The 17,177-nt window shown below is 34.4% G+C and overlaps 1 long non-coding RNA gene across 1 annotated transcript; it reads left to right on the top strand.

Annotated features, from left to right (window-relative positions):
* The first annotated feature begins 11,408 nt into the window (after positions 1-11,408).
* On the top strand, positions 11,409-14,614 carry LOC147913466 (uncharacterized). Its single transcript, XR_015548680.1, has 3 exons — positions 11,409-11,804; positions 12,702-12,773; positions 13,638-14,614. It is a non-coding gene; the product is annotated as an uncharacterized LOC147913466 (long non-coding RNA).
* The last annotated feature ends 2,563 nt before the right edge of the window (positions 14,615-17,177 follow it).

Here is a 17,177-nt window from a genome sequence, read left to right as displayed (position 1 = left end):
CAGCCTCCCTGGAAGAGCCCCCGCCGCAGTGCAGGCGCGGAGGGAGCCCGGGTCTGGTGTCCCTGAAGCTCCGATCAGAGCATCAGTCCTCTGCTTTTGTTTGAGGGTAAATGAAGTCAAGCAATTTTAAGTCACTGTGATTTTATCCAAGAGAGCGGGGAGGCATTTTCTCTGTTGCTAACGCAGAAGTAGGCCGTTAAAACAAAAACGAAAACAAAACGCCATAGCATTGTCCTAAGTGGTGGGAATCGCTTTCATGGACAAGTCCTGTAACAAGTATTGGCCATGTAGGACAGTGGTGAATTGTTTTTCAAGTTCTAGTCCATAATATACCCGATTTTTCTTGCTCTTTGGTCACTGGTAGTACTTAATGGCTACTTCTGAGAGAATTTTGTCCCTTATTGCTGTTCAAGTTCACCAGAACTATGATCCTGGAGAATTGAAATCTCTTTCCTCGCTTTAGGTATAAATCAAACAATTTCTGTTGACAGCAGGTCAGCCTGCTGGGGGAATAAACTGCCACTGGCTTTTTAGGCAATTTAAAAATATATACAGTAGTCTCCTCTTATCCACACTTTCAGTTACCTGGGTCACCTGGGGTCGGAAAATATTAAGTGGAAAATTCCAGAAATAAACAATTCATAAGTTTTAATTGTGTGCTGCTGCTGTTCTGAGGAGCATGATGAAATCTCCCACCTTCAGGTTCTGTCCTGCCCAAGACGTGAATTATCACTTTGTCTGGTGTATCCAGGCTGTATATCCCCTTGTTAGTCTGTCTCAGTCAGCAGATTGACTGTCGTGGTGTCACAGTGCTTGTGTTCAAGTAACCCTTATTTTACTTAATAATGGCCCTAAAGTGCAAGAGGAGGGATGCTGGCAATTCGGGTATGCCAAAGAGAAGTCATAAAGTGCTTCCTTTAAGTGAAAAGGTGAAAGTTCTTGACTTAAGGGAAGAGAAAAAGTCGTATGCTAAGGTCGCTATGATCTATAGTCAGTTTTATTGTAGTCTGTTGTTATAATTGTGCTCTTTTATTATTAGTTATTGTTACTCTCTTACTGTGCCTAATTTATAAATTAAACTTTATCACAGGTATGTATGTGTAGGGAAAAAACATAGTGTAGAGGGTCCAGTACTGGATCCAGGGTTGCAGGCATCCACTGGGGGTCTTGGAACGTGTCTCTCACGGGTAAGGGTGCACTACTATATGAAAATGTTGATGGTTATTGAGCTGAATTATAGTTAATGGGGATTCATTATAATGTTCTCTACACTTTTGTGTATTTTTTAAATCTTTTAATGTAGAGTATAAAAAGTGTTACGTGTGTCTACAATGAGTACTATTCAGTACAATTTCCTTATAAAGACTGCATAATTGAAGCACTCAATTCATGAATATTATTAGGTATAATTATCATTTTAACAAACACTTACTGAGCATAGTGGTAGCCACTATAAACAACCAGAAGGAGAGACAGAAGGTAAACACATAAATGTAATTTATTATGGTGTATACCGTAATTGCAGTATAAACAGAGGGCAGAAACTGAAGGCAGGGGTGCTCTCAGTACGGACAGAGGACAGGAAATAAAGATTGTATAACTTTAAATGAAGAGAAGGCTTAGTGGGAGAGAATATGTCTAAGCAGTATTTTGAAGAGTAAAAGGGACCCAGGAGTTGGGTTAGTGGGATAATATGAAGCATGGGCTGGAGGTGTTCCAGGAAGAGGGAACTGAATTACCAAGAGCATAGAAGCAGAAGACAATCTCATCGATTAGCACTGCTGGATCATGAAGCATAAGGTGGAGTGTGAGAGTCAGGACTAGAGATGTAAAGGCACTGGAGGGTTAGTCATTTGTTGCAGGCACTGGTCATTGCCATTCTCCCTACCACCCACCCCTTCTCCTTTCTAATAGGATCCTGATTTGTTCAAGAGGTTGGGAGAGATTATGTGATCTCAGACTGGAAGGCCCTTAACCTAGGGGAGGAATTAAAATGGAGCTAAACAGGTTATATTAGTTTTCTGTTCCTACCTTAACAAATTACCACAAATTTAGTGTCTTAAAACAACACAAATTTATTATTTTACAATTCTGTAGGTCACAAATCTGGTATGAGCCTCACTAGACTAAAGCAAGTCAGCAGGGTTGCATTCCTTTCTACAAGTTCTAGGAGAGAGTTGTTTCCCGTTCATTTGAGTTGCTGGCAGAATTCATTTTCTTATGACTGCAGGATCAGGGTCCCCGTTTTCTTGCTGGCTGTAAACTGAGGGCCATTCCAAGCTTCTAGAGGCCACGCATTCCTTAGCTCAGCAATTCCTCTGTCTCCAAAGCCAGGAACAGTGGGTCAGTTACTTCTCAGAAGGCATCTTTTTGCATCCCTAAGAGGTCATGTGATTAAATTGGACCCACCCGGACAATCCAAAGTAATCCCCCCCTTCTCAAACTCTGTAAGTTTAAAATTTTTTGCAAAGTCTTTTTGCCATGTAAGATAACACATTCACAAGTTCCAGGAATTAGATTGTGAACTTCTTTGGGAGGCTATTATTCTGTCTACCCCAAATCGCTCTGTGGCCCCCAGAGATTTACATCCGTCCACATGCAAAATACAACATCCCTCAAAGTCTCATCCTATTACAGCATCAATGCAAAGTCCAAAAAGCTCGTCTAAACCTCATCAGCTCAGAAGTCCTAAATATCATCGTCTAAATCATCTAAATTAGGTAGTGGCTGTTATCACCTCTCTCTTATTGTTTGGTTACAATCAGAGGAACAATGAAATACTTTGATAAGAATGCTGGTAAGACTATTTTAGTTTTTTCTGAGGATTATAGTAATGTTATAAAGAACAAAAACCATCAGAGTTGGGAAATAAGGATGAAGGCAAGAATATGGGAAGAAATGTAGATACACTCATTTCTTCATTTTTCTTAGCAGGGAGTTAATAGGTATTATATAAAACAGAGAATTTAAAAAATAGAAGCTTAAATATATCATTCAAGGTAATGAAGGCAACTTTCTGAAGGACCAAAAAATGATAAAACTTGTAGAAAAAGGAATAGGTTATAGAGAAGAATAAGTAGGATTAAATAAAAATATGTACATTATTTTTTCAGTTTTCCATAGAGAAGTGTTAATACCTATCACTTAAGTTTTTAAAATTTTATATAGCAAAGTATATCAACAAAGGAAGCAGTAAAACCAAAAAAATAGATGATAAATTTAGGATCAATTTTTATTATATCCATAAATATAAATGGAATAGACTAAAAACTGCCAGATTGTCCTTTTTTTATATAGTTGTAACTATTTATTAGAGGCTTTTAAGTGGGTAACTAAATGAAGTTCATAGCTGGGCATGAACTTAGAGGGCATCTGGACCTACCTGCTTATTTATAGAATGAAAAATAGAGGCCAGGAGAAGTCAAGAAAATTATGATCTCAATTAGTGTTCATTCTCTTAACAAGTTATGCCTCACTTCAATTTAGTGATTAGAGGTAATCTTTAAAAATAGTAGAGTGAAAAGTTGTCTAATTATATATCCCAATAATTCTCATTATTATTTCAGAAATGTGCTTCATTAGGAAAATCATGCCAAATAATAAAAATCTTACTACATATCAATGTAATTCAGGGGACTAATTGTCCTTGTTTAATCCATGCTTATTTTTCTTCCTTTATCTATATAAGAAAAGTTCATTGAATGGAAAATTGATCCAGTTCTCTGCCCAATCATTAAAAGAGTAAGTGTATTGAAATTACAACTTAGTTTGAATTACATTGTTAGATTCTATGAAACACTATAGTATTTAAACATAAAAGATTACTCCTATGTTAAAATTATGCCATAACGGGACAAATCTCATTTAATGAACCAGAGTATTTATAAATTTTTTGTCTTGTGCTAGGCTATTACGGTTCCATATATTTCTGTATTCTGGGGATTAAAAATTTATTACTTGAAGATTTTTCACATAAAGGTATCAGTAGGAAGAAAATTTGATTTGTAACTAAAACGCTTGTGCCAATGTGTTGTTTTTTCGAGGACACTTATTATTGTACTAAAGAACTTTTGAAGGATGAGTGTGTTTGTCCTTTATTTTTAAAAATAGCTTATATTCTGGATATTGTCCATAAGTTTCAAATGAATTTAAGTGGAAATATATATTACATAGGTCTCCAATAAAAAACAGATTGTTTTTAAAAATTCATTTATGATTAAAGCAAAACATAACAAAAACTTAAAGGCATATGAACACGTGAATACTTCTTATATGATCAAAAATATATATACCAAACAACAAACAGCACCAAACTTAGAATAATTACCAATAAAATTGAGAATGAGGTAAGAATACTCCTATATAACATTGTTCTGGATTAACAGCCAGTGCAAGAAAATAAGATAGAAGGTATAAATTTGGGGAAAGAATAGAGGCAAATTAATCATCATTTTTTAATTGTATGGTTATTGTCTTAGTTCAGGCTACTATAACAAAATACCATAGAGCAGGTGGCTTATAAACAACAGAAATTTATTTCTCACAATTCTGGAGGCTGGGAAGACCAAGAACAAGGCACTAGCAGATTTGGTGTCTGGTGAGAGCCTGCTTTCTGTTTCATAGACAACTATCTTCTTTCTGTGTCTTCACGTGGCCTAAGGGACAAGAGAACTCTCTGGGGTCTTGTTTATAGGGGCATTAATCCCATTCATGAGGGTTCCACCCTCATGATCTAATCACCTCCTAAAGGTCCCTCCTCCTAATACCATCACATGGAGGGTAAGGTTTCAACATGGATTTGGGGGCTGATGGGCACAAACATTCAGTTGATAGCAATTGTATGCATAGAAAAATCAATACACTAAAAATATCTGAGACAATAAGAATTGAACAGGGTCCCCTTCATTAACATTTTACAAAAAAAAACCCTTTCCTGTATGCAAACAATAACCAGTTAGAAAAAATATGGCAGGAATTATCCCATTTACAGTAGGAAACAAAAAGATAAAATCAATAGAAGTAAATTTATGAATAAAAGAAGAAAGCTTTCAAACTCTCTTAAGACTAGAACAATACATTTAAGTAAATGAAAAGACAACACCTTCTTGGATAGGAAAATTCAATAAATTTATTATTAGAAAATTTTAAGTATACACAGAGTAGGGAGAATTAATTACCGTGTACCTCATCCAGATTCAATAATTATCAACTAGTGACTAATCATATTTTAAGTCTATCTCCACCCATTCCCCATCTCATATTACTTTGAGGCAAATAGGAAATATATCATTTTATCCTTAAATATTTCAATAAGTATTTATAAAGATAATTTTTAAACACACACAATAATATTAGCAAACCCAAATATTAAAAATAATTCTCTACTATTAAGAATCTAGTCAGTGCTCAAATTTCCAATTGCTTCATAAATGTTATATTGTTTTCCAGTTTGCTCCTTTGAATTAGAATCATCATAAAGGCTACAGCTTGCAGTTTTTAAAAAATAAATCATTTGCCCTTCAAGGTTTCCTAGAGTCTGAATTTTGCTGATTGTATCTCCGTGGTATAGTTTAACATGTGGTATAGTTTAACATAATACTCTTTTGCATATTTCATATAAGTTGCTAGTTGGATATGGAGGTTTGATATAATTTAGGCTTTTTTTCCTTGCAAGACCATTTTGTCTTTAGTCATGTGTTTTTCTGTTAGAAGGCAAGTAATGTGTGGTTGCCTCTCTTTTCATTGATGATAAATGCCCAAGCTCATTAATTTATTAAGCATTGCAAAACAATGATATTCTGTTTTTCCTTCTTTATTTCTTAGCTGGAATATATCTATAGAGAGAAACTTCTCTCATTTACTATTTGATTACACAGTGGTATAGTTTATGTAGAAAGGCAAAATTAATTCTTGATTCATTCTCTTTCTATTTTTAAAAATAATCATTTGGCTTACTAGCATCTTCCAAAGGTGACCAGTTAGTTGTTATAGCTGTTGTTATGTGGTGTTATATGTTTCAATTCATTGCAATTGTTATCCTTTTGATACTTATGTTGTCCCAACTTCAGCCAGTGGCAGCCTCTTCATAATTCGCTCTTGAGTACCTTAGGCACAACCCTAGTAGGCTTTACTTAACTTTTCTTGCTACTTGCTCTGAAAAGATGCCTCAGGATCCTCTTATTCATTTTTTTCCCCTCACACTTATAATCAGCCATACCTCCACGGAGCCCAACCCTTTTATTAAGGCATGATATTTGGAGAACATAATTTGTGTGCTAGGAAATTATTATTTTAAAGATTCCACTTCTCCTTATATCTTTAAATTCAATGAAATATCAAATAAAATGCCAGCAGAATATTTTATAATTTGACAAAAAAATCATTTGGAATATTCAGGAATAAGAATTTAATGAAAGAATAGCCCTTTCATGTGTTAAAACATATAACAAAACTACAAAAATCAAAAGAACTTTGTACTACAGAGGAAATAGAAAATGGACCAAAGAAGAAAATGGCATTCCGTTCAAAATGAGAGGAAAGGGAGATGGATTATTCAATAAATGGTATTGAGACAATTGGCTATTGTTATCATTAATTATAGAAAGTTATGTTACACCTTAACACCAAAATAAATTCCAGATGGATGAAAGATTTAATTCAAAAAGTATGGGTGATTTTATTCATTAACTTGAGGGTGGAAGAGGCATTTTAAATTAAGACTTAAAACCCAGAAACAGCAAAGCAAAAGTAAACTAAACAAAAAAATATAAATTTGATTATATTGAATTTAAAATTATTCATATATAAATATAAGTGAAGTCAAATGACAAACTGAAGAAATATTAAATATACATGATGTACAAGAGAGATTAACTTCCTTGCTTTATACAGAGCTCCTCAAAGTATGAATATTTACAACCTAATTGAAAAAACAGAAAACATATGAATAGATAATTAACAGAAAGAAAATAAAAATGCCCAATAAACGTGAAAGAAACTACTTCAGTCACATTTAAATAAACATAAATCAAAACAATAACATGTCATTTTTAGCAATCTAAGTTGAATTCTGTCCTCCCAGAAAAGATATGTTGAAGTCCTAACCTCCAGTACCTCAGAATGTGACCTTATTTGGAAATGGGGTTGTTGCACACGTAATTAGGTAAGATGAGGTCGCACTGGAGTAGAGTGATCTCTTAATCCAATATTACTGGTATCCTTATAAGAAAATGGCCATCTAAAGACAGGGAGACACAGAGAATGCCATATGACAATGAAGGCAAGACTGGAGTTATATAGCTGCAAGCCAAGGAATGCCCAAGACTGCCCCAAAAGACCAGAAGCTAGGTAGAGACAAAGAAGGATTCTCCTACAGGTTTCAGAGGGACCATGGCCCTGCTGACATCATGATTTTGGACTTGAAGTGTCCACAACTTTGAGACAATAAATTTCTGTTGTTTTAACAGAACATCCTGTTTATGGTACTTTGTTACATCAGACCTAGGAAAGTAATACACTATTTAACTGGAAAACTAAATAATGATAACAACCAAGGCTGGTGAGTGTGTCAGCAGTTGCTCACTCTAGGTCTGTGTGGGAGTACCTTTTGAAAGGGTAATATTGATCAAAATGTAGAATACATTAGACTTCCATTTACAGCCATGATTAGAATGAATAGGATTGTCCTTTCTTCATAAACAGATGGAAAACAGGACAAAAATAAACAATAGTTTCAGGCATTGGAAAACAGGTAGAGAAGGACTGTGATCCCTGAGAAAAGGGAAAGAAATGAGGTGAACTCTATAGTCATCCTGGATTTCTATTTGGAGACATATTTAAGGCTTTAGTGCAGAGAGGGAAATCCCAAGTAGAGCACAATGGCCTTGCTAAATTGGGGAGACAGGTGTCAAGAGTTCAAGGATTCTGTGGAGGCTGAAGCTGTAGGAGAGGCAAGAGCAATGCAGTACACCAGAAACCTCCAGAATACCTGGATACTTTTACCTCACACCATACACAAAAATTAACTTGAAATCACTCATAGACCTATATGTGAAAGCTAAAACTATAAAAATTATGGGAGAAAATGTGTGTGGCCTTCAGATAGGCAAAGTTTCCTTAGGATATAGAAAGCATGAACCATAAAAACAAAACAAAACTGATAAATAGAATGTCATCAACATTAAAGAATTCGAATGTCATCAACATTAAAGACTTCTACTCTTGGAAGGATCCCATTAAGAAATGAAAAGACAACCCACAAACAGAAAATATATTCACAATACATATATCTGATAAAAGACTATATACTCCCGACTATATGAGTAACTCCTAAAATAATAATATCACCAAAAATACCTACTTAAAAATTGGTCAAAAGATTTTAACAGACACTTCATAAAAGAAAATATATTAATAGCTAATAAAGACATGGAAAGGTACTTATCATCAGGGACATACAAATTAAAACCACTACAATGGCTAAGATTAAAAAATTGACTCACTAAATGTTGCCATAGGTGTGGAGCAAGTGGAATTCCCACACCTTACTGGCAGTAATGTAAAATGCTACATTTACTTTGCAGGACAGTTTGGCAGTTTCTATAAGGTTAAACACACTTACCATATGACCTAGCAGTTCTGCGTGGTATTTAACCAAGAGAAATAAAAACATATCCACAAAAAAATTGTACAAGAATGTATGTAGCAGCTTTTCTTATAATAGTCCCAAACTAGAAACAACCATATGTTCATCAACACTTGAGTGAATACTTTATTGTACAGTTGTGTACAAGATAAATTAAAACATGTCCACACAAAGATTTGTACATGAATGATTTTGGCAGCTTTGTTTATAGTAGCCTCAAAATAGAAGCAATGCAAATGTCTGTCAGCAGGTGAATGGATATGCAAATTGTGGTGTACCCAGATAATGGAATACTACTCAGCTATAGAAAGTTGCAAGTATATATATACATACACGTATATATGTGTGTGTATACGTATATTTATCAAACTCATCAGACGGTGCACTTAAAATGGATGCTTTTTATTGTATGTAAATTATACCTTAATAAAGTTGATTTGAAAACAAAACAAAATCTGACATACATGAGAGCTATGCAGAACACCACCAGAAATTCTAAACATTCTAGTGGTAAAAATCTACAGATATTCTTAAAAAGTACACATCTTAATTGCTCATGGTAGGACTCTTTCCCCAAAATAACTGTAAATTCATCTACCATTGATGGCTCTGTCAGATAGTAGAGTACTATGCAGCTGTGAAAAAAGTGGTCTTTTCAAAGTATTTATTTAGTTTTCCATAACACAAAGTTTTAGCCTTAATTTTTGCCCAACATAAAGAAGAAATTCAGTAGAGGCACAAAATAAAATAGCTTTCTAGCCTTAGCTATATACAGGCTGGAGACGAAGAGAAGGGAAGGGATATAAAAATGTTCATAATTCATTCATCCTATTCAAATGGTCTCACACAAATATTTTAATAACAATTATCTGAAATTTTAGTAATAATTGTTGAAAGATTTCGCTAATTTTTACTAGATTTGCTGTACTAAGTATATGAAGATATTCTTTTGGTTTGTTCAAATTGGAATGAAATCCACTAAGTTGAAACAGTAGCATCTGTTGCCTGGTATAGCAGAAAGAATTCTGGGCCAGCTATTAGAAGCGAGTTCCAGGGCCAGCTCTGTGACATTGATTATATGACATTGATTACATCTCTTTAGCAGAGATTTTGCCATTGCCTTGGAGATTCCTTTTTCTTCTAAAATGTTGTTAATGGACTTCCTCTCTCCCACCCAGTCTCTTCTCTCCTTCCTTCCACAAATATTTATTTTATACCTACCATTTCCTAGGCACTGCGCCTATAGTAAGGAACCAGAATGAAAGAATTCCTGAGCTCAGGGAGTTTATAGCCTAGTTGAAGGAGCCCAGACATTTAACAATTACATGCTGAAATAGTCATGATACCAGCTCAAGACAAGGTTGACATGAGGGAAGCCATATTGTAGAAAAGAAGCCCTATTGTAACTTTGAATGACCTCTGACAAACTAACCCAGCTGGATATGCACCCTTCAGGAGATCTAACTTCTCTGTAGATTTTATGACCCCTGCTTGTGCGTGTACCTCCCAGCTGCGATAAGATGATAACTTTGTTCTTTTGAGTTCCTTAGGAATGTGATGACTCCCGGAGAGAGAGTTTATGCTGATAGCCATCATCAGTGAAAACTGAAAGATCTGGTGTGGCGCTCTCAGTTTGTAACACCAGAGGGTCAACATTCCTAACCCCCTCCCCTATAACCCAATGGCCTATATAACTGCCGTAGGATTTTGTGCCCCCTTAGGATGGTTCTTTGAGATGTTAGTTGGCCATCTTCCCCCTTGCTAACAAGCTGTAATAACAAGGTGTAAAAGCCTTTCTTTTCTACCATCTTGCCTCTTGACGATTGGCTTTTGTTTCTTGGTGAGCAGATTGTGCCTTTTGTGCAGTAACAGTCATATAATTTTAAATGTGATCACTGCTTCAAAGAAAGATTTCTGTTGGTGGAGAGGGGCTTTTTTGATATTATTTTATGTTTTTATTTATATATACTTACTTGCATGTATTAAAGGGAAGTATTCAGTCTTTTTTAACTGTAATGAAAGAGATAGATTTAATTGGTAACGGGCCAAAATTTCTATAAAGAAAATAATATTTGTAATGCAGTCTAGTTAGGACTCTTTTAGGCTAACTTTAGGACTCTTTGAAATACATTTTTAGAAAAATTAGCTGTCCTTTTTCCTAAAAATTTTCTTTTGTACTATTCTAGAAAATAGGTTTAAGCTTATTTCAGTGCCATCTACTTTAAGAATTCAAATGTCGGCAATGAGCTGTTTTATTCATGAAGATGATGAGCTCAGAGGACTAGGTGAAATATACTGCTGCCCTAGATTTCTTCTTTTTTCTGTGACATTTTTTTCTAAATTTTAGGCCAGCTGAAAACATTTTCTTTATATAGCTTTCGTAAAAAATTTAAACAACGCAGTAGTATGTAAAATTAGAAGGAAAACTTTTTCCCTTCAAACAATCCAACTTCCCCATAGAGTGTTTCCTTGAATTTTTTTTTTCTGCATAGACATACATAACATACCTATAAGTTTTTATTAACAGAAATGTGCTCATATGATATATATTGTTCTGTAATTTGCGTATCTCCCTTAACAATATATAGTGGATATCTTTCCGCCTTGTTATACATAATTCTGTTCCAGTCTAATAGCTTTGTAATTTTCCACTACACTAATGTACTGTAATTTATTTAAGCAGTCAGATATTTGGTTATGTTGGATACTTGTGTTATTTCTAGCTTTTTGTTATTATAGTTCTGCAATGAAATCCTTCTGCATCTGTCTTTCCTTTTTCTTTGTATCACTTATTAGAAGTTAAAAACTATACATATTCAGAATTTAGATAGATATTGCTAATTTGCCCTCCAAAAAGTTGTACCAACTTATACTCCTGTATATAAATGTGTATGTGCCCCCCCCCCGCCTTCTGACCAGTGCTGCATATTACTAATATTTGCTAATCTCATAAGGGGGATTACATTACAGTTGCTTTCTTTTTTATTTATATGTTTATTAGTAATGTTAAAAATCTTTGTCAGTGTTTATAATTCATTTATACTTATTTTGTTCATGTCCTTTATTCATTAGTTGCTCATTTTTATTTATTATTTTGTAGATACTTATTATCGACATTCACATCAATACTCTCAATTATATGTTGTAGTAGTTTTTCCAGGTATGTCATTTGTTTTTTATGTTGTCTGTGCCATCTTTTGTCATGTTGAAGTTTTAAATTTTTGTATAGTCAAGCCTTTTATGGCTTCTAAGGTTGGTGTCATGCATTGAAAGAATTTCCCAAATTAAGATTTAAACAGTGTTCTCACATGTTATTTTTACATATTTATAATGTTTTTTAAATATTCAAATCTTAAAGTTAACAGACATTTATTATAAATGTATGTTCTGAGATTAATTTCCAACTCTATTCCTAAATATACAGGCATTGTTAAAGTAATATCTACCAAGTAAGCTGTTCTTTCCTCATTGGTTGGAAATGCTTCATTTGCCATATACAAAATTTCCATATGCGCATGAGTCTTTTGCTTGACTATCATGTTTCATTAATCTGATTATCAGAGTCAGTAATATACTGTTTTAATAACTGAAGCTTTATCATAAATATTTATATCTGGTTGGATAAATGTATACTTGTTCTTCATTTTGATAATTTCTTGTCTCTCTTCATTGACTTAAGTTTTTACATGGACTTAATCAACTTAGTTCCCTTTCTTCTAAAAAATCCTATTAGGACTTTTATTAAAATTTAATTCTATATATTGGTTTGAGGAGAATTGACATCTTTACAACAAGGAGATTTTCTCCTAGCAACAAGATATATTTCCATATTTAATGAGGACTTCTACATCCAGTGCTACAGTTTTAGTTTTTCTCAAGTAGGTATCACACATTCCCTGTTAAGTTTACTCCAAGGTATTCTGTAGCTTTGATGTTATTGTCATGCAATCTTTGTTAGAATTACACTGTCAATTAAAAATTCTTAAACTGCTGATTTTTGATACATTTAATTTATTTAATTGATTCTCACTCGATTTATTTTTGATTTTCTAAGTAGCTATCATCTCCAAGTAATGATATTTGGTTTCTTTTGTGGAGTGAGAAAATAGTGAAAAAGTTCCCTGCAAAGGTATGGACGCATTTTTCTTTTCATCTGTTCTGTGTAGAACTGTGTTATGTGGGGAGACTAACCCGTTGCTTCTCTGGCTGTGAGAACCATGTTAGGAACTTGCTGCAACTTGGTGCAAAATAGAGTCCTCACTGGTTGCAGCCTTAGTTCATTAGACAGACAAGCAGAGTACTACAAAAGCATGCTCTACTTCTAAATTACTCCCATTACCATGTGGCTTACCCCCGGGCCTGTTCATGGTTCCAAACTCTGCTCTCTCTGAGGATAAGTTTTTTCTAGGGCTAGTACCAAAAATTGGTGCACTTTCTGCCCTGGACACTACATTCTTTTCCTGTCGAATTTTTGATTTCTTAATTCCTATTTCTTATCTCAGTGCTTTATTTTTTATTATTCTTACATAATATTTGATACACACAAAATTATATATATAATCTTTGTGTAAATTGTGAAACAAAATAATAAAATGAACACCAGTGAATCTCCCTCCCACCTTGAGAACTGTACCCACGCTATTCCGAGTACCACTGAATCTACCAGTGTTTCTTTCCTATTGTTTCCTATTCCTGCCTCCCTCCCAGAGGTGAATTTTGTGTTTGCCGAGTCCTTTCTTTGAAAAAATAGTTTTATCAATATGATGCATACCAAGACAATACGTTATTTAGGTTTAGTTTTGAGCTGTCTAAAACATTTGACTACACACTGGCATCATGCTGTTTGTATCAGTTAGGGTGTGATCAGGGAAGCAGAATCCGTATAGGTGACATAGAATAAGGGATTTATCATAGGGACTAGAATGTAGGCAATTATGGAACCAATAAGGCAGTCCATGTAGGTCTTTTTTTTTTTTTTTTTTGCCTCTCTCAGCTCAAAGTCAGCCAGGCCTTAGTGGGACAGACCAAGGACAAACTGGAAACACATTGGTCTCTCATGGCCTCCAATCTTGATGATGCAGGTGACCTGAAGGATAAGATGACTCTGCACCCTGGAGCTGAACCACACCTGGCTAGATGCAGAGACGCTGAAGGAGAAGATCTGGAGGGATGTGGTGGAGCTGCAGGCCTGGCTGCTGTCCTTTGCCGAGATCAATGACAATGTGTGTGAGCCGCAACTGCACATGAATGATATCCACCTCTGGGAGTTAAAAATGTCACCTTACCAATCTCAGATAAATTTCTCGTGTAGCAACCTTAATTTGGGGACACGTAGTTTCAAATTAGTGAAATTGACACAATGAAAAAGCATCCACTCTTTATAGATTTCTGTGACTTGTTTCTCTCAATATTTACTTTGTAAGCTGTTTTGTGTAGCTGTATATCCTTAACTTTCATTCGTATATAATAATTCATTATGGGAAAAATCCAAAATTTTTTTATCCATTCTCTCATTTATGGACGTTTCACTTGTTTCAAGTTATAATTGTTATCACGAAGAGTGCTGCTGTAGACATTCTTGTCTGTTTCTCCTGATGTAATTATAAAGGCATTTCTCCATGGTTTAGAAATAGGAGAATGTAGGATATATAAATTTTCAGCTTTATAAAATAATTCCAAATTGTTTGTCAGGGTGGTTTTACCAAATTTGTACTCCTGTCCGTGCTATATAGAGTTTTACTTGAAGCACGTGCTTGCCAACACTTGGCATTCTCTTACTTGTTAATATTTTCTAGTCTGATGAGAGTAGAATGATAGATCTTTGTGATATTTATTTGCATTTTTCTGATTGTTAATGAGATTGAATATCTTTTCATATGTTTATTCTCCATTTCTTTTTTATCTTCTGGAAATTCCTGTTCATTTAGTTTCACCCATTTTTTTCTAATATGTTTTCTTTTCCTTTCTAATTTGTACCAGTTCTTTATATATTTTGAATACTAATATTTTGCATGTTATATGTATTGCAAATATCTCTATGGCTTATTCTTCTAATATCTTTATAATGTCTTTTAATGTCATATGTTTTAATTATATAATGTGGTCAATTTTATCAATCTTTTCTGATTAGTACCTTTTTTATCTTGTTTAAAAATGCCTAACCTACTCCAAGATCATTAATATATCCTCCTATATTATCTTCTGTTAGCTTTGAGATTGGGTCTTTAATCAATCTGGAATTTATTTGTGTGTGGTTTGTGGTGAGGATCCTATACCAGTTTTTTCCATATGTATAACTATTAGCCCAATATTATTTATTGAAGAGTCCATAATTTCTATAATGTTTTATGTGGCCATTTCTATCATATATCATGTTCCAATATGCATAAGTCTGTTTCTGAGCTGTCTATTCTGTTTTACCAGTCAATTGATCTAATACTCTTTTTATTATTATAGTTTTATAATATATCATGCTATTTATCAGGGCAAATACCTTCACTTTATTCCTTTTCTTCAGGAGTGTGTTAGCTATTTTTCTTCCCTTTATTCTTTATATAAGTATTAGAAAAAAACTATCCAGCTTCCAGTTCTGTATCTAAGGAGCTCAGAAATCTCCACTTTGTCCTAACAACAAGGAAAAACCTGAACAGATGGAAAATCAACAACTCTTCTAGGATCCATAGAGAGATGAGAACACAGGGCAAACTGCTGCCCTCAAGATTAGAGAGACAGACGGGTGAATATGGGGAGTTATGGCTTACCAGAGCAGAGACCCAGGAGTGGAAATTGCTGTGGGAACCAGTCCCTGGGTAGGAAACTTGAAATGTAATTGACAAATTGTTGGAGGCTCAGGTTCAAATGTCAGAGGAAAAATCCCTCAGGCTCCTGCAGGGGGAGGGGAAAAGGAACTATTTTAAAATACTTCAGAGTCGTTCTTCTTAATAACAGAAGAACAGATTCTGTTCTTAACAAGGCCTGCCCTCAGGAAAAACTAGTTAACTGGTCCCCAACTTGCCTGGGGGAAGAGAAATACCCATCTCCATCAGTTCTTTCCTTCCCTGTGGGAGAAGGGAAATACGCTGATCGCCACCTGTAAAATGGCCTATTCCTAGCAGTTCCTTTTACCAGGTACATCAGGTCCAGCTATCAAGAAAAAATTACAAGGCATATCAAAAGGCAGAAAACATAATTTGAAACAATAGAGCAAGCATCACAACCAGACATGGCAGAGATGTTGGAATTATCAGACTGGAAATTTAAAACAACTATGATTAATATGCTAAAGGCTCTAATGGGTAAAGTAGACAGCCTGCAAGAACAGATGAGCAATATAAGCAGAGAGATGGAAGTCCTAAGAAAGAACCAAAAAGAAATGCTAGCGATCAAAAACACTGTAACAGAAATGAAGGATGCCTTTAATGGGCTTATTAGTATTCTGGACACAGCTGAGGAAAGAATCCTGAGCTTGAGGATAGCTCAATAAAAACATCTCAAACTGAAAAGCAAACAGAACAAAGGCTGGAAAAAAAAAAAAAAAAACAGAACAGAATATCCAAAGACTCTGGGACAATTACAAAAGGTGCAACATATGTATAACTGGAATATCAGAAGGAAGAGAAAGAGAGAAAGGAACAGAAGAAATATTTCAAAAAATAATGACTGAGAATGTCTCCAAATTAGTGTTAGATACCAAAACACAGATCCAGGAAACTCAGAGAACCCCAAACAGGATAAATGCCAAGAAAAAAATACCAAAACAAGAACAACAAAACTACACCTAGGCATATCATTTTCAAACTGCAGAATATCAGAGATAAAGAAAATACTTGAAAGAAGCCAAAGGAAAAAAACACCTTATCTATAGAGGAATAAAGATAAGAATTACATCTGACTTATCCTCAGAAACAATGCTAGCAAGAAGAGAGTGGAGTGAAGTATTTAAAGTGTTGAGAGAAAAATATCATTAACTTAGAATTCTGTATCCTACAAAATTATCCTTCAAAAATGAAGGACAAATAAAGACTTCCTCAGACAAATAAATATTAAGGAATTTGTTGCCTATAGACCTGCTTGCAAGAAATGTTAAATGAACTTCTTTAGAGAGAAGGAAAATAATATAGGTCAGAAATTGAGATATACATAAAGAAAAGAAGAACATCAAGAAGGAATAAGTGAAGGTAAAATAACAATTTAATTTTTCTTATTCTTAATTGATCTAACAAATATCAATTTGTTCAAAATAATAGTAGTAACAGTGTATTTGATTGTGTATGCTTATGTATATGTCATATCTATGCTTACGTACACTTATTTATAAGTGAAATGAATGATAGCAATGACACAAGAGATAGGAGGAAGGAATCGGGACTATTTTGCTATTATAAGGTACTCACACTACCTGTAAAGTGGTATAGTGCTATTTGAAAGTAAATTTAGATTCGTTGTAAATGTATATTGCAAACTGTAGGAAACCACTAAAAAAAGTAAAGAAAGAAGTATAACTGATATGGAAAGGCAGAGGAGAAAATGGACT

This window comes from Ceratotherium simum, chromosome 27, assembly GCF_057802395.1.
Source record: "Ceratotherium simum simum isolate JZ-2026a chromosome 27, ASM5780239v1, whole genome shotgun sequence".
NCBI lineage: Eukaryota > Metazoa > Chordata > Mammalia > Perissodactyla > Rhinocerotidae > Ceratotherium > Ceratotherium simum.
This window is presented reverse-complemented; position numbering and strand designations above follow the sequence as displayed.